Raw genomic sequence first — 25,652 nt, forward strand, 5'->3', positions numbered from 1 at the left:
AATAAAAAGACCTACTTGTAAGCAAACAATACAGATTAAATGGAAATCATTTTTATTATAAGAAAATAAGTTTTTAAGTAAGAAAACTGAAAAATCTGCAGTGCAATCTTTAGAGATAAAATCTTGAAAAAACCTACTGGCTACAAATATAGCTATTGCTTATTTAAATACAAGTAAATTAATTGCTTTTTGATAACAGAAAAGTGCATTTTAGACAAAACCATGTGAAAATAATATTTTTCAATGTTAAATGCAAGAAAAATGAAACTTATAGAAGACTGGACATAAATAATTTTGAAATTTTAACTTAAAGTATTTTGAAGGGGTTATCACATTGTCCAAACTGGTCTTAGTAGCTTTAATGAATGACTGTGACCCACCAGACTAAGAAATAAAAATAAATGCTTTCTGTTATTTTGCATCAAGCTGAAATGGCTTCACTTTAGTTAGTTTTGAGATAGGATGTTCTCTGGATGAAGTTATATTCTGCATCTTGAAACCATCTTCCACATCTGTTTTTGGCTTGGTGTGCATAAGTAGCACTGGTGACATCTGACAGGTCTTTGCTCTACTGTTCATTCTCTAATAGGGTGGGCAAGAGAAGGGCAGTAACAGTTCTCCATGCCCTTTTCCAGGTATTGTATGTTGACTTCTGAAGTGTCCTGGTTGTTTTCACTGGCTGATTTCCCACTCTTTGGTTTGTTTCTTGTGTGTGTTTTGTTTTGTTTTGTTTTTTTCCCCCAGACACACAGGGACATCCCTTGAGAATACAGGTACTACTGTGCAGGAAGGAATGTAGCACTTTAAGAGTTTGATTTCTCATCTTTATTTTGTTAGCTGTGTGTGTATTGTTGTGTTACTTCCTGGGCAAGTGAATCACAGAGCAATCACATTGTTCCTATATGGTGGTTATCTTGAATTTTCAAAATGAGGCTATCATTTACTTGATTTTTTTTTTTTTGGTCCTGAAGTACCCAACAGCAAGCAGGAGATTGCTTATTTCCTGAGTCATCTACCAGCCTGTTTTCTGAGAAAAAAAAATCCACACACTGCAAATTTCTGTGAACAGCGAAGTTGCAGTCCTGGCTTGCATTTCCCTAGGATCCTGCCAGGAGATGGTAAGTACTAGTCTCATGGCTAGCACTTGCTCCTTGCATTAATGGTAATGATTAAAAAAATAATAATAATAATAAAAAAAATTGGTGAAATACAAATAAAGATAATATAGGAGAATAAATAGGCTCACATGGGAATAGGGTGCAGAGAAGGTAAAGTAAAACTGGAATATGATTTAAAACTGAAAAAGGTCTGAGATGTATGAGCAGCTGGAAGGTTAGAATTGTCAAAGAAGCAAGTTTGTAGACATTTGGCACTGGAGGGTGAATGGAAAGTAACTCATAGCACTTGTTCCCCTGTCTAGCCCACAGATCAGCTGAAAGGTTTGCATTAGTAGCTCCTGTGAGTGTCATATCTTTCAAATGGTTCATGCATGCTATGTGCCTAACAAAGGATTTCTGATACTGCAACCTCATGTAAAATTTTGCCTTAGTGGAAATGTATTAGCACTGGCACTTCAAATTTGGTCTCCTGGAAAGGAGCTCAACTGCATGAAGTAAAATTGCTAAGACCCGAAGCAGTATGAGGCAACTGGAGATGATTTGGATTCATATCAAAAGAGTCAGAATGCTGCTATAAGATGTACAGACTGATTCTCCTGGGAAGGAAATACAAAGTGCGTTAATTGCAGAGGATACTGTTGTAGTTCTGCCAGGTTCTGGAGAGACACTTACTGATTAAAGCATTAATTCTGGAAATGTGGTTATGCTACATGTACTCTCATTAAGTAACCTTTGCAAAAAATGTCAGTGTACTTTTTTGTCAAGAATAAACTGGGATACTCGGCAGTAAAGCAATTGAGCAGACACAAAGTTTAGTGCATTTTGACTATCAGCAACTTGTCTGGTTTCAGAAATATATTAAGAATTTTACTTGAAGACTTAAGAAGAAAATCTCAACTACTCTGTCCAAAATCACATTAAGTAAACTCTGAACACAACATTTAACAGTATTACGGGAAAAACACTGGTATTTACTAGTCATTTCTGATAACTGATCACATACTTCTGATTCTATGATTGAGGAGTTCTGTTCAGCTTGAAGACCTGATGTGGAGAAAACCAAAGATCTCAAATGTATATGACATGTTGAGTGCAGCTGACATACTACTTCTCAGATTTGATTAAAGTTCACTGTGTGGAGTCGTTAACATGCAGAACATCTTTTCTACTAGGAAATTTGTCAGGGTGATGAAAAAATCAGAATCACTCCTTTTTGACAAAAAAAATGCATGGTGAAATATAATTAAAAAATGCAGTCATCATTGTCCTCTTGTAAAAAAAAATAATCAGTCATTTCACTGCAATAATCACGATCAAACTAATATTCATGCAAATATTAGAATACAGGTGAAATATTTTTGTCACATTCTGAACATTACTTGCACTGAGACTGGTTTTGCAGCTGGGTAAGCATTTAAGGGTGCTTTGATCCAAACGAGCCTGCAGTGGTCTCATTTGATGACGTCCACATAAAAATGCTTGTAAATTTGAATTACTTCTAGACTTGATTGAAACTTCTAATTTCCTTTTCTCAGGCAACATTTTTAGTGTGAAATTTATGCTTATGAAGCAGAACTTTTTATAAATGCTGTACATCATGGAATTTGCAAATTGACTAAGGAAAATACTTGGCATCTTGCTGGGAGATTTCACACTTTGTTTTCACAATGCCTTTGTAATGTGCTTGTTGAAGCTTTCTTGAAATGCAGAGACTGTAAAAATGAAAAATTCATCACCTTGCGTTCCTCTTGAACTTTCTATTTTCTTTGCAATAGGGTCATAGTCACCACTCAGAAATACTTCAGTCAGTGCAACTGACTGCTATCAACTTTGAACTTTTAAGTTTAAAAGGTGTTTAGATGGCATTCTTAGGGACATGGTTTAGTGCTAGATTTAGGTTAGGTTATGGTTGGACTCGATGAGGGTCTCTTCCAACCAAAATGATTTTGTGATTCTAAGTGACAACCATAACTGAGGTCAGCTACACGATTTTATTTGATTTACCTTAGAGAGAACAGATTTTTTTTTTTACAGACCTCCACTGAATATAATATAATAATTTATAGATCTGTATCCTTCACTTGTTTTGACCAGTTCAGAAATTGCATGTGAAAGTATAGTTACTAGCATTTCAATATTTCTGTCAGTCTCTAGCTTTTACAATTATTTCCTTTTCATGTCACACATTATTGATTCCATCACTGATAACAAAGAGCTGCTTCTTGAAATAGGCTGCAGCTCTGTTAGTACAATTGACTAAAGATTTTGTCCAGATGCAGAATTATTATTTTTTGTGTCTGAATTGTGTATATAAAGGTATTTTAGCACATATTGTGATAACAGTGACATCACATCATGCCAACACAGAATATTTAAAGATACATGCAAGTATAAGCTCTCTGATGATAATACAATATGATATCCTGATGCTACACTGACCCCAAAGTGATACACATGCAATGTTAGCCAATGCAATGTCAGCCAATGCAATAAAGTATCTCCATTACACATTATGGGAAAAGTGAGCATCATATATTTCAGGTTACTGTGGAGATAAAAAGGTTTTGCCTTTATGTGTATTCAGCTCCGAACAGAATGTCTTCACATGCAAAGGGCATCCATGGAGTGGACTATAACTTTCAGGAAGCAGGAGACATATTTCTGAGGGCATGGATACATCCAAACTCGACCCTCCATGCTGCACCTTTTTCAGCAAGCTGAAGAAAGAGCAGCTCTGGAGATGAAAGTCTAAACACTTCTCAGGTACCTGGGGGAATGTTGCAGGTTTTGATCGTGGGGTGACAATAAAACCATGGCAGATGTATTGTTAACCTCGTCTCCTCCCCTCTTCCCTCTTTTGCCCCTGCCTTTCCCCCCTTCCCACTAAGGACAGGTGATCGGGAGGAAAAGAAGGACAGAGAGAGGAGAGCTGGAAAAATTAAAAATGTTTTACTAATAAGAATAGAGAAAATAATACAAAATATACAAAACCAATCTTGAAAGTCCCAGCAACTGCAGAGCCGGCACCCAAAGTCCTGGATTGGACTCTGCAGCCAACCAGAGCTGGATTCAGTCTGTCACTAGGCTTCAGTTCTCAGGGATGACTAGCAAGGTCCTCTCCTAATGTCGTCCATAAGGAAAAGGGACAAGATCCTCATGATCTCCCACTTTTATATGAAGTAATCACATGAATGGAATGTTATACACAGTTGGTCGGTTTCTTGGTCACCTGTTTCTCATTGTCCCTCTCACAAGATGTCCAACCATGCTTATCAATAACTTCACATTCCATTGCTCTGTTTACCACAACATGTATCTGTTTCTCCAGGAAAATGCAGCTAATATGAAGGCTTTGCTGACAGGCAAATTCACTAAAAGAGAAACTTGTTTTTTTAACAAAACCAGGACAGGGAAGAATTCCTTTCTTGATAATGAAAGACATGAAGAATAATGTCTTCTGGGACTGAGGGCAGAACACTGCAAGGGGAAGTGAGGAAAGCATTCCTCAATAATCAGTCTGTTCTGCCTAAAAATTAGCTGCATCTTCCTGATCTGGTGTAATTAGGCTGGAGAGTAAGTACAAGAGGTCCTGTAAGTAATCCCTGATTGCAGGCATGGGGATAACCCCAGAAGAATGGACAGGTGGAGGGTATCACCCACTGGCTGTCTGTGTTGGTCCATCCACTTTATGGGCATAGAATGCAGTGGCTGCAATTTTTTATTTCCCTGTTTATAAGTGCAGTTCCAAACATTATAACACAGGGTCAGTGACTATTCACGGACTCTGACTTACAGATGTTAGCAAAAATTTCAAAGATGGTTTATGTTGGAACAAAGATATGTTTATTTTCCAGGTTTGGTGATACCAAATTTATTTGTTTGTTTAATGCTTTGTATTTCCATATTTCTGAAATTTTACAATGTTGGGTTTAGAAGTTGAATAATCAAATAATAAAATTATTTTCTAGTAGATTGTACTGTGAAGGTTTTTGCAAGTGAGATAAGGACGGGATGGCAAAAAGCTTGTTTGGATGAGATCTCTGTTATTTGTCTTAACTTAAACCTTTAATAGCTTTAGTTAATCCTTGAAAACCTTATCATTATGACAGCAGTAGTGCATGTTCAGTTAATCCTTCATGATACCATCAGCAGTGTGCACAAATACTATGGGCAGTTCCTTGCTTTTTCCAGGTTGTATTGAAAGCAAGTAAGTATTCAGGAAGTTTTCCTCAGCTTATAGTCACTGGTGGGCTGCTTGCATATATTTTATTAAATATTTATAATTTCAGCTGCCTATGTGCATTAAATATTTGTGGTAAACATGTACCCACTGCAGAAAGAGCTGGAAGGCACTAGCAGAGATAGTTTCAACTGCCTTTTGTTTGTGACTATGAGCTATAAACAAGCCTGGGTTTTTTTACATCATTTAACATTACAGTGAGGAGACCTTTCTGAAGTGAAAATTTGGTCTTTCTACCATTTGTTGCTCATTTCCAGATCTGTCAGATATTATAGTCGCTGCCTTTAAGAGCGAAACTGGTAACCTTCCTAAGGTGATGATGAAAACATGATCAGAAAAGAAAGTATGAAAGACAAACTGTTCTTTGACTGATTCCAGGATTTTGTGCCTTCCCCCATTAAATTTCTTAAGGCATGGCACTAAGAACCAGAAAAAACCCACCTCCACCTCTCCCTTCTTCTTCAGTTTTCTTGCTTGAGGACAGGGGAACAGGACTGGACACCATTCAGTGGAAAATATATTTGCCTTCCTGGTCTGCTCTCTTGCAGACTGCTAGTGTTTGGAATTTGTGACATCTAACAATGCATATTAAATATTTAACTATCTGTTGCATAGCTATTAGAGAGTTGCATTGTCCTCTGTCACAGTGGTTGTCCTGGAATTAATAGATAACCATTCAGGGTATGTGTCTATCAATATATAAATATGATGTGCAACTGAAGAAATCAGTGCTTTCTCTTTTGGAACTTTCTCGTGCATAAACATTATTTGGTTAGCTTTAAGTTTTTCTGTCACCTGAAGAAACACATCAGACATGCAGTTACCAGAGGTTTTTGCTGAATTAATTAACAAAGGTTTGGCTCTCAGTGGTTTGATATACCTTAATTAGCCTAGTAGATGGCTGAGTGGGCACCTCTGCTGAAAATAGCATAATGCTACCCACACAACAGTCATCTTGAGATAAATGCATGCTAGTCTGAAATAATCAGCAGCTCCCAAATGGCCTGGAAAGATTAACTACACATATCACTACCTGCTACCATATGAGGAGCACAGTAGTCTGGCTAGAATTTGCATGTGTGAAGAACAGGTAACGTCACGCACCCTCATTTTGAGCCTTGGCACAGTGCAGCTCATCCCACAGTTCTGCAAGCCCACTGACAAAGATCCTCAGCAGCATCGCTCAGCTCAGTCTTTGAGCTGGGTTCAGCTGTCAGTACGTCACAGCACTGTTATGAGAAGTGTTATATGACATGATCAAGATGACAGTGAAAGACAGAGATAAAGGCAATAGAAACCATTGCTAATGACCACACTCCATATACATGTATAGCTAAATATAATAATCTGTGTTTTGGTATTTTACATTGACAATAAATATGCCCATTTACTGATTTGCAGAAAAAAAATGATTGAATAATTGCTTGGCTAGGTGGTCTTCTCTGTCATTGGAGAAGAAGGAGCTTGACAGATATTTCTTTCCTCTTTCTGCTCTGGAGGGGACTATTGTCATTTATAGTGTTGATGTTATGCTATTGACCTGGTGATTCACTTTATGGTCTACATACACATGACTAATGCAAGACATGCTTTATCAAGATATGTGTATTTGGCAATCTTACAGCATCTTAGCTTCAGGTCACTTTCTTAGCTTTGTATCAAAATTTCATGAAAACAAAATTTTCATTATGACAAGCCAATAAATACATAGAAATCCTATAAGGTAGCAAAAGATACTTTACATCCAGCAAAATGAAAGCTTGAAAGTTTAAAAATTTATGCTGTAAATGGACAAGGGGTCTACCTCTGTGCAGAGATGTGAACTTGTTTTATGTTTGTATACAATTTTGGTGACATTACACCTAGTTAGCGAACTTAGGATGTTATTGTAAATGTTACACAGATTCTGTGCAGAAGCAGTAAAATCTTTCTTCTGTGCTGCTCTCTATGCAAAATGCAAGGAATTGTTGATATTTGTGACACCAAACTACATGATTGACACTCATTTCTGGACCATACAACTTCTATAGAAGCTCCATACTCCCAAAACAGGAAAAATGATTGATTACTGCTTAACTATATATTAGTGTAGTACTGTCTTGCATAGCAGCAACCAGGACTCTTAGAAGGATCCACACTAGGCCAAAACAGTACCATCTGTTCCCTTTTACAAATTTAAGGGGTGAAGGGAACCAGCATGACACAATACAGATAACACAGAATACAGGTGTCCCAGATGCTGAAACAATTTCCCCTTGCAGGTACTCTCCTTTTATCATTTTTAAAGGCAGCCATCCACTTAAGCAGTACTTGCAGCTGACATCTGTCTTTCTTCTTCAAGGGCAGAGTGTTCAGCCGTGACAACAAGCAGGGATACTTAACGTATGGGAAGGGAGGAATCTCTTCTTGTCTGGAACTGTCACTCTAATCATGGATCTCTTTACCTCTGTAGAGACACTATAGTGTAGCAGATTAAGATGTGAGTTTGGATGGGGATGTAGGCATAATTCCATATCAACAAGTTCTTCTGGCTTCTCTTTGCCAAAGAGAAGAGTTCAACGTGTCCTAGAAATGGTAAAGTGATCCTAAACCCAAGCAAGTCCTCAGTTGTGAATGAGGAGCTGGACATCACATAGCAGATTCATGCCAAATGGGCAGGATGCTGCTGCTTTGTTCAAGGCTCCTTTCTCTACCCATGGAGAGATCAAAGGAAGCAGGAGGTTGCCAGCTCATCTTTAAGCAGTTTTGGGTAAAAATGTACAAGAAGAGTTAATAACTACCCCGGTGCTACTAACTCAAGGTGGTGAGGGTCTAAGTAGCACATGCTCATTTCAAACAACTGGCTTGAAATGGGAACAGCAGGTTATAAATGAATGCATGAACTGTGTGGCAATAAATCAGCAAAAGAGACTGAGTGGTCTCTCAGATGCATGGGAGAAAATGCAAAGTGCTTGTTACTAAAATGTGTAGCTGCAACTTTGGCCATGCTGAGGGGAAGGATCTCAGGAATGTTATTAGACCACAATATGGGACATATGTGACAAATAGCTGAGTTTTCTAGTACCACCTACATTTTTCTAAGTGGGAAATGCATCAAGAGCTTATGGCATCCTGGGTGTCATGGCTGCTAGCAGAAGATAATGGAGGGGGGAACAAATTGCTGTTTAAGCAGTTGTTCTTAATGAGCCCAGTCTGGGTAGAAAGTTCACTTCCTCACAGGGTGAAAAGGCAGAATAAAATTGATGTGACATCTTTGGACTTGATAGCATATAATGTCATTCACAGTCCCTCACCATGCACCGAGATGACTGTGGAATAATTATTGAGGGGGCAAATCAGTGAAATTAATTATCAAAGGTAGACTTATTGAGAATGAAATTATATCCACATGTTCAGCATATAAGGCAGCTGCTCAGCAGGTAAGGAATCTGCTCTGCATAGTTTTCCCCAAGCCTGGCCTGCATTCTTGTACATGGAGGTGTACAAGTGTGCTGGCACTAGGGAGCACAGGGCTGGAGCAGTGTGGAGATACCGCAGCAAGGCTCTGTGTACAAGGCAGGTACAAGAACCAGATGGTACCACTCACATAGTTGCTGTCAATTTAAAAGATAAGTATTTCGTTCCATCCAAATGCTAGTTGCTGAGCTAGCAGATGTGTTGAAATTTGTCCTGTGGATGAACTTTTCTCATTATAATCTCCTTATAATACCAAAACACACCTCCATCTCAAAAGATACTTGCCTCTATCATACCCCTATTTTCTCTCGAGCATGCTCTTTAAGTTTATACCTTTAAAATCAAAGCAGGAGAGTTTTACATCAGTCAGTAACAAAGGTATGTATGACTAGAGTCACTCAAGCTCCACCTAAACATAGAAAATAGTCTAAAATACCCTAACAATAGGGAAAAATTAGAGAAGACACCATCACTGAGAACCTGAGGAAACAGTATCATAGACTTCTGGGATCAGCCGACGGGCTGAGATTATCTTCTCCCCCAAAAGGACACTTTCGGGTAAGATTTGTGCACTTGGAATTACCAAGTGTTTCTCTGGGACACTTAGACTTCAACCTTGTATTTGTAATCACATTAGCAGTGCTATATGGTCATCTTAGAATATATATATATGCATTTGGTACCAATACATATTTTCTGTAACTAAAGTGTATTTTTACAACTAAAGTGTATTTTTGCAGACAATGTGTTTTATCAATGGCAATCTAAAATAACTCGTACCTGTTGCTTTTATAAACCTCATTATTTGTGTATCTAGTAATGAGAATTTCTCACTGGGTATGCTCAGATTTATTGTATATATTATACTATTTGTGAATCTATGCAAGTGTATAAATTCAATGACTGCAACCTGACCCTGCACTATTAGTGGATCTGTAATTGTGTGAATTCAACATCATGCTGGCCCAGCTGTTGAGCACGATTGGACTTATGGTGTTGACTTGGGCTCATTTAGTGTGATTGGGCATCACTCAGGAGTTAAGCTCAGCTGGCCCCAGCTCCCAAAGAAATCCTGAGGACAAGCTGGAATGTAAGGGAGTAAAACTTCTGCTAAATTAACCCTCTTAACACAACAGACGACCAAATGCACATTCCTCTTCCATCCATCTTTAAGCAAATAATGCTTGGTTGAATCACTCATGTGATCTGAGGTGTACAGGACTTGTCCCTCCAGCATGGAGTAGACAACATTTCTCAGGACTTATATGGGCACTCCAGCCTCTTAAGAGATCTGATTCCTATGGGAGAATGAGTTTCCTAGCATCTCTGTGTTGTCAGGTTTTCAAACAACATGAGTGTCATGAAATCAGCCAACGAAGCTAGCCATGGAGTCAGTAAATCTCAATGGTCCATGATGCCTTGAGTGACAACAGAGCAGGAGCACTTTTAGAAATGCAGTAAAAACTCAGAGGACAGGAACGCAAAACCTGAAAACAGCTCCAGACAGCTGGTGGTAAGGTGGAGGTTTATGTGACTCAGTGCTCCCCAGGGGTACTGTTTGGAAGAGGGAGAACTGACAGACAGCTTCAGAGGCCTCAATTACCAGTTTGCCAGCAGTAGGCTTCTGAACCCCAAAGTGATTAGCTAATGATTGGCAGAAATCAACATAGCTGCGCAAAGTAAGGCTACAGAACATAATTATCATTACAGACTCAGGTGTCTGGAACATGATAAGCTGATGTCACTGGGAGAGCATCAGCTCTTGGCAGAGAGCTCTGGATATCAGTGCTCCACTTCAGAAAATTTGTGCTCACAGCTGTTTATAGCTGGCCCATATGACAATATAGTCCTACAGGAGGGTGTTGTCTCTGCAGTCCAGAACAGTATATTTGCCTACTGTTTTACATAACCTCAGCACAGCTGTAGAAGGTGAGACCTTTCAGAAGTTGAAGTTAGGATGAACAAAAGTGTTTATGAATATTCCAGTACTACTTTAACTTGAAAGCTTTGCATAGTGAATGCATGGCCTCTCCTGGCGGGTAGTGTTTAACACTGAATTAGCACACTGCATTCAGTCAAGGAATTCAGAACCAAGGACCTTGGTTCAACTGGGAAAAAACAAAAACAAAAACCAAACCAAACTAAACAAAAACCAAACAAACAAAACCAAACCAAAACAAAAAAAAACCACACAAAAACACACAAAAAACTAAAACCAAACAAACAAAAAACCAAACACATTCACAATTAAGATCCTCATTTCTCTTCCTAGGCATCTTTGTTCATGAATTATTCAACTCCATTTAAAAAGTACTATTTGGGGAACATGGGAGTGTTGCTTTTTTATGCTGTTAATAACTTCTTTATTAAATTAGTATTTTATTAGTTTCACAGTCACACTTCTCAAAAGTGCAACTCACATAATCACAGAAGCACACTCATCAGTTCCCCAAAATGCTTAATGAACAACACATGATTAAAGACAGGAGAATATTTTACAATTTGCAAGTGTCATGAATACACCAGGACCCTTACAGGCTAAATCTGTAATCTGAACATAGTTTGTATGTGTGTTTTTACAGAAAATGAGTTGTTATACACTCACTATACCCATCCTGTCAAGCAAATTTTTGATTGTAATTGAATAATTGGTGTGGTTCTATCCTAGTGGTCACCACATCCAACATCCCCATGACATGGCTGTTCATCTGTCAGTTGTGATAATGGTAGAATTTCAGGAGTAAGGTTTCTACCACCTGCATAAAATGAAACTTATTTAATTTCTCAGATACCTATAATTCTTATTTGAAATGAGCTTTTTCGTCTTAACACCAGTTCTGTTCATGGAAGAAGTACAGTTACTGAGAGAATCCCACACTGAGTATGCAGCTGGGTGCACAGCTAATATGTTTCTCTTAGTCCTCAGGAGTATAAATTTCTTCCTGACAAATTTACACAGTATGAAAGAAGCTCATAAAAGAATCACAGAATCATGGAATAACAGAATGGTTAGGGTTGGAAGTGACCTCTGGAGATCATCTAGTCCAGGGGTGTCAGACTCATTTTCACTGGGGGCCACATCAGCCTTGTTGCTTTTATACATCAGCCTAGTTACATTTATACAGTAATTACTCCTACATTTATACAGTCCTAAAATTACATTCGGCCCTTTGAAGGCAACCGTGAGGCTGATGTGGTCCCCAGTGAAAATGAGTTTGACACCCCTGATCTAGTGTAACTCATCTGCTAAAGTAGGTTCACCTAGAGCAGATGGCACAGAAATGCATTCACATGGGTCTTGAATGTCTCCAGAGAAGGAGACTCCACAACCTCTCTGGGCAGCCTGTTCCAGTGCTCTGGCACCTTCAAAGTAAAGAAGTTTCTCCTCATACTCAGATGGTACCTACTGTGCTTCAGTCTGTGCCTGTTGCCCCTCATCCTATCATTGGGCACCACTGAAGGGAATCTGGTCTCATCCTCTTGACACCCACCCTTGAGATATTTATAAACATTGATGAGATCCCCTCTCAGCCTTCTCTTCTCCAGGCTGAACAGACCCAGCTCTCCCAGTCTCTCCTCATAAGAAAGGTGCTCTAGGCTCTTTGTAGTCTACCGCTGGACTCCCTCCAGTTATTCCTTGTCCTTCTTAAACTGGGGACCCCAGAACTGGATGCAGTACTCCAGATGTGGCCTCACCAGGGCAGAGTAGAGGGGGAGGACAACCTCCTTTGACCTGCTGGTCACACTTTTCTTAATGCAAATACCATTGGTCTTTTTGCCCACAGGGGCACATTGTTGACTGATGGTCAACTTGTCAACCCGAACTCCAAAGTCCTTCTCTGCAATGCTGCTTTCCAGCAGGTCTAACCTGTATTGGTGCCTGGGGTTATTCCTCCCCAGATGCAGGACCCTACATTTACCTTTGTTGAATTTCACCAGGTTCTTCTCTTGCCCAGTCCTCCAGCCTGTCCAGGTCTTGCTGAATGGCAGCACAGCCTTCTGTTGTGTCAGCCCTTCTTCTCAGTCTCATATCATCAGCAAACTTGCTGAGCATGCACTCCGTCTCTTCATCCAGGTCATTGATGAACAGGTTGAACAGGACTGGATCTACTACTGACCCCTGGGGAACTCCACTAACTACAGGCCTCCAGCCAGACTCTGCACCATTGATCACAACCCTCTGAGCTCTGCCATCTAGCCAGTTGGTGATCTATCTCACCATGAATTCATCCAGCCTGCACTTCCTGAGCTTGCCTATGAAGATGCTGTGCGAGACAGTGTTAAAACGCCCTGCTGAAGTCAAGGTAGACAACACCCACTGCTCTTTCCTCATCTACTCATCCAGTCATACCATCATAGAAGGCTCTCAGGTAGGTCAACTGTACACAAATTATAAGTTGAGCAGTTTAACTAGTCTCACTATTTGCAAAAGGTGAGCCAAATAGTGATTTACAGTCTTTAAACAGATGGCAAACAATGTGTTTTTTGCAAGGTAGTCACACCATACTTTTCATGCAAGGCTTCCAGTGCAAAGGGTCGCAGAACTAAGATCATTTAGTCCCTAACAAGATAACAAGTTCCAAGTGTTTTCAAATACTTTATTCCTTACATAAAATTAAGCCTACAGATGTAGCAAACAATATTTGCTAAGCATGACCAAGCATAGTTGGCCATTCCTGCTGTCTTGTGTCTGGCCAATTCTCAAAGAAAGGTCTTAAAAGCTATAGCTAAAAGACTCTGTCGAGGTATATTAACTTCTTATTAAACAGTGGAGCTAGCTAAATCTAAAGTTTAGAGAAACCTAGAGAAGGATTACTTTTTTCCTTATTACACTTCTTATTAGCTCTTGAGTAAGACTAGTATTATTAAGAGATGAGAACAAAAATCCATCCATCCTTGGAAGAAGTCATTCAGAACCCTTATTGAGTCAGTTCAGATAAGGACACTTTTCTTACTGTTATTCTGTCCTGGATACCAAGGCTGGTACCCATATGACAATTTTCTAAAAGTCATGTGAAGATCTATGTAAAAGATCTAAAAGTCTAAAAGTTACCTGAATATCCCTCTAGAAGGGTGATGTCTCCCTGCTGACCACCTGTAACCCATTTCCTTGTCATTTAGTCAAAACAAATTGCATGTAAAAACTCTATTTCCTGCATGCATCAGTTTACACTTCCTGCCTGATGTTAACCAACCAAAGCAAAGGACAAGGAGTCAAATTATATGTGAAGAATCAAAGAGCAGGAGAAACTAATTTATGGATGAGACAGGTACTTCATAGAAGAGGAAGAAAGCTCATCTGAGTCAAGCCTTTAGGAAGAGCTTACCCATACCATTGCTTATGGACTGTCAGGATGCATACTCAGACTCTGCATGATCACACAGCTCAGTATGAATGACAGATAGCAGAGTGCATGAGAGAAGAATATCAGATAAACATGACTCATGGATCACAAAGTCTTGTTTCCTTAACAAAGTGTACTCCTTTTGCATAAAAGTACCTTATATTTGAAATGGTCCCACCTGGAAAAAAAATGGTGGCCAGTGAAACCACCTGAAAGGACCCCAATACTGGGAAATGAAGAAGTTGAACAATTTCTGGCACAATAGAACCTGGCATTTCTGGAAAAGGAAACTGTCACCTGGTTCTCCTGAACTGGTCATAGCCATTGCTTAGCTGAAGGTCCCAGTAGGAATAAAATCTCTGGATCACCAGACCCTAACAGGGAATTCAGCTGGTTACATATGGTACAACAGCTATGGCATATTTCAAAGTGTGCCACCACATAAGCTATCTAGACTTAGCCACAGCGCTGGCAGCAAGCCAACAGAAGGTCCTAGAAACCTAGAGGGAATTGAGGTGGGCAGTGATCAAAGCAGTGTTATAGCAAGACAGAAAGACACATGGGGGTGTAGGTAGTAGGGTTGTATTTTGAAAGTCTTTGTCAAATATTCTCCCTTGGCAGGGGTGTGTCAATACAGACAAAAAACAGCTCAGGAAGCATTGAAAGTCTATCTGCACTGGAAAATAGGTTTCTACATTCACTTGTTTCACAGATAAACTGTATTTCTGTTGTATCAAGATACTTGAAAATACTCCTACTTGCAATTTATCTTAGTAACAGAAAAGTAACATAATTAGTGAAAATGTGGAATATAAGCACATTGTTTATGTCAACAAGTAAATCAAGGAATCTAGATTTTGAGATATTTCCATTTTATAACGGTTCTCAGCAACCACTCTGTGGTTACTCTGCCACACAGAAACTAAGATGACCTACCCTGCTCTAGAAATGCCACTATATGGTAGCATTATATGCCATAATAAATAAGCTTTAGAGATAGATATATATATCATCATAATCAAATCTCTTTTCAAAAAACTTTGAGATAAAATAATTTTGAGGTTAGGTCTGTCACATTACTCTTCTGACTTGAATAACATTTTTTTTCAAATTTATACTATCAGATGCAACACAAAATGTGGTTCTCCATGTAAGTTTTCTTCTGCCAGAATAATGTAAGAAAAGCCTTTCAAAATAAAGTTTGTGACATTGTTTGCCTTTGATGTAGAAAAAGTGTTTCTTGTTTTATTCAACAATCATTTTGCATAATTTGTTCAACAAGTCTCTCCATACATCTATTACAACAAAATAAACAAAATTTAGGTAAAGCATATGTAAAAAAAAAAAAATACTGCACTTACACCAATACAAAAAAAAAAAAAAATTGTGCATGTTTGGCAATAGAGAATATATTTGTTTCATGGTGCCACACACATGACAGCAGAAACTGTTTATTTGGTATCCTTCAATTCCAGCATATATTATTAAACAGAAAAACAGATAATACAGATGATAGTGACAGCCTTGATCATGATGAAGCCTTGGTGCAAGGAAGCCCCACCAAAATTTACAGGAGTTCCAGATATTGGCTAAGTATGACTGCAAGAGCAGTGCAGAAAAGGACAGAGATTAAAGGGGAAAAAGTAATACGAGCTAAATGATGGATAAAGAGAAAAGAGCTGTTTAAAAATTATGCTCTGAATATTTGAAATAGAGAGTCCAAAGCAGGGTGTTTAAAGTTTTAAATAAAAAGATCCCTTTCTAGAAACTACTGATCTGGGCTTTAAGTTTGAAGTAAAAATGTCTTGCACTTTAATAGGAAATAAGCACTTATCCCACCCCCATAACTAAAAAAAAAAAAAAAAAAAAAAGGAGAAAAGTCACTTTAATTGTTCTTTTTAAAGAAACATACAGTAAAATGAAGTGGCCATATTTATCACTCAGACTAACCCCTATACCATCAGGCCAACCCAACAACAGATAAGAATCATGGCTTTAACTGTTGGTCTGTGCATAAATATCCTAAAATGAAGCATTCACTTTTAACATGGCATGCACATTCAGGCTGAATTTAATTAATGAAAAGCAGTAACAGCAAGAAAATTAATTTCTGCAGAATGCTGGAAATAATTACCATGAATCTCCATTTCTTTTTCATCAATGTATTAACACACGCAAAATATTTGCGGGAATTTTCCCATCTTACATAAAACAACTTTGGATTTTATTTTCAGCTTGAGTAAAAGCAGCTATTTCCTCTGAAATTGTAAATTATGTATACTCCTTGCCACATCAGTTTTATCAGGGAAAAAAAAAAACCACAACAAAACGAACTATAAAACCACAAAGTCATAGTGCACATAGAACACAGAATATTGTTATCTGTTCTGCTAAATGAAATGTGACAATAACCGTGTAGCCACTTTGAAAGTTAACGTAGCCAACATATAGCAAAGATGGATGGTCCAGTGTCTAATTTCAGTACAAGACATTATCATGAAGCTCAAAATTTAAATACCACTCCCCCACATTACAGATAGCATCCTTACTCAATGATATTTAAGTCTTTTTTCATCAGGACTATGACAGGAACCAGGAAGCTCATGGTCCTGTTGTCTGACTCAAAAGTGCACAGATGTTTTCAGAGCGGAAAGTTAAAATTAGAACCATTTACTTCATTAGGCGGTATCATCATGTAATGAGTAGAGGATCTCTTTATTCTTCAAAAAGCAAGGAATCCCACCACACAGCTGCCTTGCTTCACCTTCCATCCCTTTAGGCAATGCTGACTGAAGTAAGTGGCTGAATATCTTATTTAAGAAAAAATAAATAAATCAATAGATGGTTTTACCACACAACAAGTTTAAATCAATATACAAACACACAAAAAAATATTGATATCAATCTCTATTACTAATTCCTCTGTCTGAGGAAGGCAACTGATGCTCACACCACTTTGATGTGAAGGGTACTATTAGGAAGTTCAGCCTTCCTCACTTGGGCATTCTTTTGTTAGCATTAGAGGAAACATGTTCCTCTCCTGTGATTATAAAGGGCATACACATGTAGCTTGAGAAACAATTTTTTATCTTGTTTCATTGTCTTCATTGAGTGCAGAGTTAATCAAAACATATCTCTAATCAACCCCAGTCACATCCAAACTTCTTTCAAATTAACATGTAGAGTATTGCATCTGGGCAGGAACAACCCCAGGTTCCAGTATAAGTTGAGGAACGACCTCTTAGAGAGCAGTGTAGGGGAGAGGGACCTGGGGATCCTGGTGGACAACAGGATGACCATGAGCCAGCATTGTACCCTTGTGGCCAAGAGGGCCAATGGCATCCTGGGGTGTATTAGAAGGGGGGTGGTTAGTAGGTCAAGAGAGGTTCTTCCTCCCCTCTACTCTGCCCTGGTGAGACCACACCTGGAATATTGTGTCCAGTTGTGAGCCCCTCAGTTCAAGGACAGGGAACTGCTGGAGACAGTCCAGCGTAGGGCAACCAAGATGATTAAGGGAGTGGAGCAACTCCCTTATGAGGAAAGACTGAGGGAGCTGGGTCTCTTTAGCTTGGAGAAGAGGAGACTGAGGGGTGACCTTATTAATGTTTATAAATATACAAAGGGTGAGTGTCACGAGGATGGAGCCAGCCTCTTCTCGGTGACAAACAATGGTAGGACAAGGGGTAATGGGTTTAAACTTGAACATAAGAGGTTCCACTTAAACTTGAGAAGAAACTTCTTCTCAGTGAGGGTAATGGAGCACTGGAACAGGCTGCCCAGGGAGGTTGTGGAGTCTCCTACTCTGGAGACATTCAAAACCCAACTGGACACGTTCCTGTGTAGCCTCATCTAGGTGTTCCTGCTCCGGCAGGGGGATTGGACTAGATGATCTTTCGAGGTCCCTTCCAATCCCTAGCATTCTATGATTGTATGATTCTATGATCCCACAGCTGTTTAATCTTTCTTGGTTACCCCCAGTTTTGCTGATATTATTTGATTTTTAATGTGTGGTTGCTCCACTATTTTCCGCATTGGTGAGCAATTTCATTGAGTACCCCTCTTTTCTTATATATAATGCTTATAATTTCTCCTGTTTCTTGTTCTGTTGATTTGTTAGTATAGCCACACATCAGCATTGGTCATCTGAATGCATACCCTAAGATATATTTTAATTCTACATCAGTAATTTACACTGAAACTAGCAAGTATAGGCCTTGTGTTGCTTCCATTCTTGAGGTGGGGCTTCCCTTTTCCTAGAGGGAAACTAAAATTGCAGCAGCAATTGAGATGAGACCTTGGCCAGTTTTCTCTGTCCTTAAAAATCCACTGCCTCCCTTGAAGTGACCTGCCTCTCTGGTTTCAACGGACACAAACTGAATTTCTTCCAGAAGAAAGTGATGGTGAAGCTCTAGTTCAAAACAAACAAATAAACAAACCAAACATATATAGGATGATGCCTGCATTTGGTGAGGTCTCAAGTGTGGCATGAGTAACATGAAGATTGAAGACCATCCGGGAAAGTGACAATCCCACAGTCCGAAAGTGGCATAGTATTATCTGTACTAGTAAATAGAAATAATCCCTGAAATGCGACATGAACCTGGGAATATTAGGGGGAAAGTACTAGCTGGACTGGAACAAATTTTGCCAGAGAAAGAGCTTGCTAGAATATTCATGCTCTATTGCTAAAAGATATTCCTGGTCATGATTAATTTACTAGAATGGACACAGCCTCAAAGCATACTTTAGCAGTAAAGCTTGTTTTCCACTAGCTTTCCCTCCAGTACTTTCCCTTCTATGATTTCCCTTCAGTACAATCCAAACTTGGACTGTGGAATGACAATAGAAAGCATGATCTTGGTAAAGTAAAAGCAACAGAAAGGAAGAACTTTCATAGTAGAACTGGTTATTGTTACATTCCTCTATTTATGGAGCATTCAGGAAAATAAGAAAGAAGTGGTCCAGTCTGTTGGAGTTTATTAAGGTATGATCAAGATAATAGTAATATATTATGGAGAAAAGTTGTGGTCAGACAACTTTCAAAACCAAAACCAAAACAATGAATGGCTTTTTTTTTTACTTCGTTACCATAAATCATCTCTCTTGCGTTTAAGGAAAACTGTTAAATGCTTTTTCTGTTATACTCTCATTTTTTATTAAAAAAACAACAAACAAAGAAACAAACATTAACAAGGCCCTGCAAAATTTTAGTTGTTTTCCATGTGTCTACCTCCCTGTTATTGCTGAAAGCTTTTGCAAAACCAGTAAATACTTTAACAGATAGAAAGTTTTAAGTTGTTGCAAAAAAATGAGAGGAGCTGGATGAGCAGTGGTAGATATAGTTGCAAATATTCTTCAATCTCACTCTCATATTTGTCAGTCCTGTTCTAAGTAAATAAGAAAAGCACAGGCAGAGACTGTAAACTACAAATTGTTGTTCGAAGAACTTGGAAAAAATGTCAGTGTGTTACCTGTTTAAAGGAAGATTACGAGACGTGAGATGTTAAAAAAAAAAAAAAAAAAGCAAAAGCAGAGTTTTCAGAAAAAGGCATGTACTTACATGGACTTGTAGGAAACACTGATGATGTTTTACTGATTATTATATGTTCATTCCACCTTCAAGAGCGAGCAAATCAACCTGAAATAGATCTATGCAAGAACAGCTGAAAGGAGTGGAAAAGTGCAGCCTCAAAATTATGATGGAAAATTAATAGAGCTTATCATGTGTAACCACAAATTAGAAAATGCCAAAGAGATATTTTTGCTCTGAAGTAAGAGTAGGTGAATAAAGTGTTTTGCCTAGCAGCAAATGTAGGTATAAATTACTCATGACTACCTTTAGTTCTGTAATTAGAAAAGTTTCTAAATCTGCAACATCAGTGGGTTTCAGAATGAAGTTCTAATTACCAACAGGGTAAAAAAAAGAAGTACAGTTAGCATCCAACAGGAGCTTGGTCTTGGAATTTACCAACTGGTAAGTTAGTTTAAACAAAGTGTTTAAGCAGTGCTTATCTTAAATCTTAAGACCTATTTAATGTAAAGTAAATAAATCCTAAAATTATATAGAATGTTTGTAAGTTAGGCAGTTTGATACCAGTTACAAGACACACCCATGTCCCCAGTCTGAGGTGGCCCTTATGCAAGTAAAAGTATGTATTAAACCAGTGAGACAGCTCCTTTGCAATCTTATTTTAAAGGCTTATTAATGCCTTAGAGAAATTGATGGTGGGTAAGCTTCACACATTCTCATAATGTATTCTACTGCATATTGTACTTCAGCAACTGATAGAGCTTATATCACTAAACCCATTTTTGCAAGAAAAGGAATGTAGTCATGGAAATAAGACAAACTATTTTGAGGTTGGCAGAGCTTTTAAAATTGAAGGACCTCTTAACAATGAGAAAAGTTCCCAGCAGTTTTGGAGAAACAGATATCCACCACAAATATGTAAGGAATCACAGTCTCTTATTTGGATAGTCATGATGCTTCTGCATCACTCTGGTGGTAATGTATTAGGTTTTCAGTGTTTTGGGGAGGGAAAGATAAGTAGACTTTTTTGTTTGTTTGTTTTTATTTCATTGTTTGCATTCCTTTTGACTGTGATCTGACAGGTGGGAAATAGTGTAGCATTAGTCACTAAAATAAGAGCTGAGAAGGTACCAATTTAGTTTCTATGTCTTATGCAAAGAAAATGGAAAACTCTAAGACTGTTTAATAGTCACCATTTCTTTCTGTATTATTCAAAACTTTCATTTGTCATTAGAAACAAAGTCTTTGGAAATCCTATTTTGACTAGAGTTTGCAATAAGTGCTGCTATTCAACCTAGGTATTATGTGATTATTCATTGCAGCTGAGTCTTCAGCTGAGTTAAATGAAGTGCACTTAAAGGTTCCCTCTTCCCCTGTCATTAGCTGCTCTATGGCAGCCTCTAGTTAGGTTGCATAGATCAATGTTTCTCAAACTGTTGGCTGTAAAAGAAGTTAAAGGGGATTGCCAACTGTTAGAGAGTAACAGTCAGCAGCAGTTCAGTTCCCTAGGTCTGCAGTAGCTATTTTTTTTCCCCAGGAGTGGAGAAAAAGAAAAATATTAAATACTGACTGCAGATATTAATTCTATTCATGGAACTGCTAGCTACCTTTAGCTGCTGGCAGTGTCTTATTTCCTTCAGGATAGACAGTATGTAATAGTGGCCTTTCACTCTGTTGCCATAGAAGAACTGATCTATTATGAACTTATGTGATTATACTGAAACAGTTGAGCAAACTGTAGACATGATGTATTCTATTGAGAGTGGACTGCTGTGTCAAAAAGTTTGGGAAATATTTGGGCCCCGGTGAAAATGAGTTTGACACCCCAGCTTAGATGTCTCTGTGGCAGTTGCACATCCCTCTGAGAACCAGAGCCTTCAATGGGGCAGTTGATGGCTCTTTTAGCACCTTTTGTGCCTTAGTGTGCCTAGAGTGGTACCGAAGTGCTGACAGTTACATCTTCTTCTACCCCAGGGCAAGGTGACTTTACCTCCACCGGTTTATGGGGCAAGAGGGGAGATTTCCCAGGACTGAGAACGCCTTACCTCCTCCTGTGGTAAGTGGTTATTTACTGGACATATCTTTGAATAAGTTCTGTCCTAACCCAGGCAAGTGATTATTTCTTGTGGGTACCCTGGAGTCAGAGGCCTCTGATTTTGTTTCTTGTGAGTGTATGTGTGAATGTTGTGGATCCTTATTATTCTTATGTTGTTGTACCCCAATGATCTCCTCAACTGATATCCAAACCTGTATTTTATGTTGTCGGAGTGCTAAATAATTCTATAAATCCTGCTTCTAGTCAGTATATTGGCTACACTTTTTGAGGTAGAATAAAGTCTGTTTTGTGACCTGTTGTCCGCCTAAAACTGACTTTGTGGTGCCTCCATGACAGTGACAGTACACATCAGATGACTTCACTTTTCTCCATGGGAGTGTGGCACTTCCTGAGATGTCAGGGAGATAAAGGCCTGCCATACCCTGGGCTCTAAGTGTGTCTGAGGACCTGAATCACTTGGGGCATGGTCAGATCAACACTGGCACACCAGAATACAATGGGCAGGGACAAGTTCTTCCCTGACCCATGACCCTTCCAGAGAAGGATGCTATGGGTTGGGAAGGGTGTCATGACATTTGTTGTGACTATTTCACAGTTGTGGGGCTCTTGGCAAGCATTTTGTCTTAGACAAAGAGAGTGAAGTAAGAAAACTACAAAAAATTACTAGATAGTAAAGGAACTGCTTTCTTAATAAGAATCAAAAACACCCTGGACGCTATGTTGAGACCACCTACCTTCTGCCTGAAGCAAGTGCTGTGCCCTGCTGTTTTATACCAACACACTCACTGTTGGTCATATTACTAAGATGTTGTAGTACTGCTTCCTTACACCCATCTGCTGAATTTAGAGCATAAGGAGCTACAAGAAGAAAGAACACTAAAGCCTTTGGCTCCACTGCCTGAATGAGAATGGGTATAACCTTGTACTCTTGAACCAGATCCAGAATAGTTGTCAGCAAAAGTAGCTACCACTACTGCTTCTCCTGCAGCTGAGTGACACCAAACTTGTAAGATGAGCAGTGACTGCTGTGCACTGGACTATGCCTGTGGCACAGCGACCAGCAGTGAGTAAAAAGCTTTCAGCTGAGGACGATCACTTCCAAGCCCTCTTCTGGGACCTGATGTTATTCTTTGTATGAAGGCATTGTAGCTAAAGGGCAGAGGATGCTGTTTTGCCCCTATCTAGCACCTATTCCATGACTGCTACTACCCTTTAACCTCCCAGGACTGATAGTCTGATGTCCTCGTGGACTGGTAAGGTACTCTCTGGGCAGTTTTGAAACAGTTTGTGGAGTTCAGGGCTCTCTATAGCAGGGCAGATAGGCATCCATTTTTGCAAAACTGTGATACTGTGAAAACACAAGATAATTTTTGGAGTGCAGGTCTGCAAACAGGAGATGCTGCTTACCTCCTGCATCAGGGTTTACAACCCATGGACTGTTTAACTGTGTCTTTTCTCTTTGTAAGACAGAGTTGGAATATGCACTTTGTAATCTCAGTGGAAGAAAAGAGACATTATACAAAATACTCGAATGCAAGTGTACCCAACCCATGCAGGATAATGGAAGCCTGCTCTTTCTTACAGGATGAGCTTTACTAACCACACTGGAATAGTGTGGAAAGAAAGCTGCAGTGATTACATGCCCAATTTGTCACACTATTAGTCAGTGGACCAAGTAACTGTATGGAAGACTGATATAAGTAGATTGTGCATCTGCACTTCCTTTACTCAGGTAAAGCAGTGGTGTTTAAATTAACGATGTCAGATTAGAATTCCTGAACTACAAGAAAAAATAAAATCAAATTTAAAAGTTGTTCTCTTACATTCAGGAATTCTGACTCTTTCCCTTCTACTTCTTTTCCCACACAAGAATGTCAAGAGCTCTTTTCCTCATAGAGAGCTGCTCTTGTTACCACTTTGCTTACTGACTTCACAGCCTTCAACAGCCATCTCACCTCATCACATCATCCCTTATGCCTCACTGTGGCTTGGGGCTTTTTCTCCTTTCCTTTTACTTTCTTCTTCCCAATTTTCAAGGCACACTTCCCTTGCACAAGTGCCTTTGTTTCAGTGCACTACCAATAGACCACCCCCCATGCCTCACAGAGCACTGCTCAACAAGACTGTATTAGTGTCAGGACCCTTCTTCTTTCACACTAGGTAGTGAGCTCAGTGACACATCTTATTCTTTAGTCACCTGTGACTCTGTCAATAAGTACATTAACATCTTTGGTGAGGAAAAGCAGTGTACTGTACCTCTTTCCTAGGAATTTTCCAGGCTAAAGGTGACAAGATGTGCTTTCTCCTGTCTAGAGATTGATTTCTGAATTCACTGAATTCACCTGGCATATTAGCCTGTAACTCTAAACAGATACCAGGAAACAGTACCAGAGACACATCTTTAGCCATCCAGTTGTAGATGAGGATATGTTCATAACACAGAAAAACTTGGATTTTAGGACTACAGCTCACAATACTCAAGATGAGGCACAAGGTGAAACCAGCACAGACTACACAGGGAATAAAGGTGTAGGAGGCAGTATGGTCCATAACATAAATAATCTGTTGGCACTAATAGGATGAGGTGGAGTGAAATGGTCTGTAATTACTCTTCCTGAAAGGAGCCACCTGTGGGCTGAGCACAGCTTGTCCCTGTTAGAGACTGAGCACAGTGAGAGCAGGACACCTGCTTTGCTGCTGTCTGGAACCAGGTCATTTCTCCTCTGCCAAGACTGAGACCTGAAACAGTCAAGACCCCAGGGGCAGCTGGGGACAACAGAAGGATTTGAATCGAGCAAGTTCCAAATGAAGCTGTTAGGTTAGACATGGAGCACTAACAGAGAAGCAACCAACAATAAATCATGAGCACTGGCATAGTCTACTGGAGCTGAGCCGTGTACTCAGCCATTCTTCAGAGTCCAAACCTCAATGTGTCTGTCCAACGGCTTGTAATTGCTTAACCTTTGATGCCCATCAGTCTTTGTACTTCAATTATATTGATGCCGTAGGTGTCAACTGAGTGGGGGGGACGAGGTGAGAGCATGACCATATTACAGCTTTATTAGCATTAAAGAAAAAAGACATGAGAACCAGCATTAAGGATTTATGAATGTTAGCTTCACCCTATCCAGGGACTTGATTAATGTCCTAATTATCTCAACACAGTAGGATTCTTCTAGGATTCTCCCTCCTGCAGCTAAATAGCTTTCACAGTATTTTAAGGTTTCCTGTTTATTGCTAGAGCATAATATTATATTTTTTCCTTCTGTCAAGGATGAGGACAAAAACCTGAAATGCATACTGAATACAGAAGCTCCCTAAGAGTCTCTATATATGTTCCATAATTCTCCTAATTGTCCTTCCATGGAGATGTGAGATGGACAACAGAGGTTTCTCTGAAATACCCATACCTTTTTTTGGCCTCCTTTGAAAAACTAGATGGGTTTTCCTTCCAAGACACTTCACCAGTTGCTTAGTAGTACTCGGATTTAAACCTGAAAATTGAAACACTTTTTTTTTTTTTTTTTTTTTTTTTTTTTTTTTACATCAGCCGTGGTATCATGCAGCAAAATAGTTTAGCAAACATGGAAAGCAGCCTGTCTGGACTTTCTTTTCCTCACACTGGCGCCCATGGTACTTCATTTTTCTAATTTCTAGCTTATACATTCAAACTTATTGTTTTGCAATTATAAACCCCTTTTCTAAAGTTTTCATTGCACTTTCCTGGACAGGGTACAGGAAACTGCCAAAGAAAAATGCAGTCCTTGAAAAGATAGTTGAATTTAACAGTTTGGATTACAGGAGTAATGAAAATATCCAACTTCATTTTTTTAAGAAGGGCAAATTTTTGGGGTTTTTTTTTGGTCTAGTTTAGAAACCCTACTGTAGGCATGCCTTCAGTATTTTT

The sequence above is a fragment of the Streptopelia decaocto genome, assembly GCF_964273445.1.
Source record: "Streptopelia decaocto genome assembly, chromosome: 2".
Classification (NCBI taxonomy): domain Eukaryota; kingdom Metazoa; phylum Chordata; class Aves; order Columbiformes; family Columbidae; genus Streptopelia; species Streptopelia decaocto.